This window comes from Triturus cristatus, chromosome 7 (genome assembly GCF_964204655.1).
Source record: "Triturus cristatus chromosome 7, aTriCri1.1, whole genome shotgun sequence".
In the NCBI taxonomy this organism is placed as follows: domain Eukaryota; kingdom Metazoa; phylum Chordata; class Amphibia; order Caudata; family Salamandridae; genus Triturus; species Triturus cristatus.
The window spans coordinates 591,732,658-591,736,326 of NC_140590.1; the positions used below are offsets into that span (position 1 = coordinate 591,732,658).

Genomic DNA, 3,669 nt, shown 5'->3' on the forward strand with positions numbered 1-3,669 from the left:
AAATGCAGAATGAAAGAGAATTGCACTATTTTGCATAGGTTTTTGTTTGATAATTGAAGTGACTGTTCTGGTGTCTGAAGAACCAGAAAAAAAGGAGAAAACCCCTGCAATTAATTACATCTTTCTAAGTGTGACAGGGCTGATCATCACCTGCAGGGAACGAAAATGAGAGCCTATCACCCAGGCCCCAAATAATGCAAATCAATAATCTTCTCAAGAAATTTTGCATATTACAGTTCAACAAACACCCTCCCTCAGTGTCTGCCACCACATGAATCGAATTGTATTTTACATTTCTAAAGTGCGCAGCTACCCAACAGGGTCTCCTGGCGCTGGACGTGTGGAGGCTGCCACAGCTGAACAGAAATAAAGAAAAAAATGATCACTCCCTTGCGGGTCACTGACTCCTTTGCCACACCCAGCCCCCACTCTGACTTCTGGCCGACTATTACATCCCAGTAGTGTCGGCCTTGGTCGAAGCCAGTAGCACCCAGCATGCATGCAGCAGGGTTGAAGCATTCAGGCCCCTCTGGCACTGACCTTCACACTGTTCGTGATCACCAGGAATGGGCTGGCCTTGTTCTGGTCTAACTTCATGATTTCTGGAGCAACATCGAGAATTTTCAACATCTTCTTCCACACCCAGAACTGCATGAGGCCAGTGTAGTTCTCCTCCTTAAGTTCCACTGGGGTACTGTCCACATCCACTGTTGGGATAATGGTTCTGGAAGAAGGGGAGGGTGTCCTCCTGCTGCAGGTTTCTCTCAGCCTCCTGCAGCCAAGGTAGAGTTTCTTCACCACAACGCTAAGCTGTGCAATACGCTCGTCCAGTGTCTGCCAGATGGCATCTTTCTCCTTGTGCAGTTCTTTCAGCATGGAGCTCTCCTCCTCATGGAAAACCGGTCCTAGGATGCTTGTTTTCAGTCCAGGGAGGACCTGGCTTGGCAGTTTGGGCTGGACTGTTCCCATGAGACACAGGGTCAAGACTGATTTGCATATGGCTGGGTTCAAACTTGAACAGCATGGTGAGCAAAAAAACGATGGATTTAGGCCCAGATCTCTGTTCTGGGGTGATTGTATGACATTGTTCTGCATTCCGTCCATCAATTGTTGTTTTTGCATTTGTCACCCCGAGTGGGAAGGGTATGCCCAGACGTGGGTCCATTGCTCTCCATGTCACTGGAATCAAGCTATCCTGGCTGAAGAGGGGTGATACCCCGAAACCAGTCCTAGGATGCTTGTTTTCAGTCCAGGGAGGACCTGGCTTGGCAGTTCGGGCTGGACTGTTCCCATGAGGCACAGGGTCAAGACTGATTTGTATATGGCTGGGTTCAAACTGGAACGGCATGGTGAGCAAAAAAACGATGGATTTAGTCCCAGATATCTGTACTGGGGTGAATGAATGACATTGTTCTGCATTCTGTCCATCAACTGTTGTTTTTGCATTTGTCACCCCGAGTGGGAAGGGTATGCCCAGATGTGGGTCCCGAGCTCTCCATGCCACTGGAACCAAGCTATCCTGGCTAAAGAGGGGTGAAACCCCGAAACCAGGCTTAGGATGCTTGTTTCCAGTCCAGGGAGGACCTGGCTTGGCAGTTCAGGCTGGACTGTTCCCATGAGGCACAGGGCAAGACTGATTTGCATATGGCTGGGTTCAAACTGGAACGGCATGGTGAGCAAATAAACCTTGGATTTAGGCCCAGATCTCTGTACTGAGGTGATTGTATGACATTGTTCTGCATTCTGTCCATCAACTGTTGTTTTAGCACTCCTCCTGGAAAAAGGCATGAAGCTTCTCAAATAAGGCCCTAATACACTCCTCCAGCTCCTGGGTCTTGCTCGCAATGTCCAGAAGCTGGGCCTCGCAGCTGATCTAGGAGGTGCTTAGAAGCTGCCGCTGGGCTTCCAGGTGCTTCAAGCTCTTGTTCAGTTGTCCCTGCAGTAAAAGTGCTGGCACCGGCTCAGCTCCACAGGCTCGCTATATAGATCGTGACAAAGGGAGCAGGTTAGTCCCCCGCACAGGGACCGCATGGGAGGGGAGGCAGATGCTCCATCCGTGGCAGCTGCCGGCACTAAATCAACTTAAATCATCACTCACCCAATCAGTCACTCACCGTTGCTGTAGTTAAAGTTACCTCACCCAATCCAAGCTCGGGTAGTTCAACATCAGATAGGTATTAAATCATCTTTGAAGCAGGCAACACATTGGAATTTGGTCTTGGCAGGCAGTCTTGTAGGATGATAAATCATTTTAAGGGGCAGCCCTTCTAGTGCCAAGTGATGCAAAAAGAAATCAGCATTAGGCAAACGACATATGAGGGGGCAGGCATTGTCCCCAATGTCATTAAGGAATAGTAGAGGCTTCTTCAATGCACACTGGTCCAACTGCAATCTGGCAATATATGTGACTAAATAAAAAGAAAGGTGGGGCTGTGTAAATCAGACACAAAAATAATAATGTTCCTCTAGCTAATTTCTTTTTTGTTTTTCTGCAAAGAAAGAACTAAGTTCAACAAGAACATTTTAAAAGTTCAATGGGGCACTGAAATACTTAGTTCATCCTCAAATTCAGGTGGTTCACCAAGAATTTGGTCAGCTAATGCATTTGATTCAATTTCGAACCAATTACCCTCTTCTTGCTTGTGTTCTGCTGTTTCAGGAACAGTGTAATTGTGTGGTATAAAATGTTGGTTCATTTTGATCATAGTCATAGTCATAGTCAATCTTTCCACATTTTGAGGCAAGAGACTAGTCCTTCTCACTGTGACCGCACCAGCTGCACTGAACACATGTTCAGAAGACACACTGGCAACAGGGCAAGACAGATACTTTATTGCCAGCCTGCTGAGCTCTGGCCATTTGTGCATCTTCCAATATGAATACATCAATGGATTTTGATACAAATAGTCCTATTTATGATCATCCAGATACTCCTGGAACGTCATGTGGATGGTCATTGGTGCTGCCACTTGCTCTACCTATTTTGCCATCACCTCTGGACTGGACTTGAGCAGTGCCAATTGAAACCAATACAATGCAGGGAGTGGGTCTGGTCCTTCTTTTGCTCTTGTTGCCAGTGTTTTGGTTAATGGTGTTGGTGGCTGCTGTGAGACATGACTGCCGTCTCTGGAAGTTGAAGGTGGCACCCCTGAACTGTGGGTGGGACTCAAAGTTTCAGCTGTTCTTCTTCCAAGACTCCGGCTTTCTCTACAATCCACCTGTTATATTTTAAAACATCCCCTTAAAAAAAAGATAAGAGTGGGCAGAAATGTTTTGTACCATGGAGTTGATGATGTGATGCTACAGCCTTAGATTAGAAGCCAAGCACAGGACTTAGCTCTAAACCAAGGCATATGTTTTTGTTTTTTCATTCCCACCTGCAGGTGCGAACCTTTCTGACGCCTTCTTTACCTGGTCGTGTAGGAGATGCAACAGCAGGATAGCTAGACCCATTGTACTGTCATCCTTGCTAACTTCTCATGTGAAAACCTCAAAAGGGAGTAGCATCTGTGTCAGGCATTTGATTAGGCCCCATTTGACTGCATCTATGGTTATAGCTTTCTCAACTGCATCCTCTCCTCTTTTAATGACAAAGTCATTGATCTGTTTGTACAGCTCAAAGAGACGTTGCAGAATGTAAAGGGTGGAGTTCCAATGTGTTGGTACCTC

The 3,669-nt window shown here is 46.6% G+C and overlaps 1 pseudogene; it reads right to left on the bottom strand.

Annotated features, from left to right (window-relative positions):
- Nucleotides 1-296: 296 nt before the first annotated feature.
- Nucleotides 297-3,453, bottom strand: LOC146810170 (zinc-binding protein A33-like; annotated as a pseudogene).
- Between the last annotated feature and the right edge of the window lie 216 nt (nucleotides 3,454-3,669).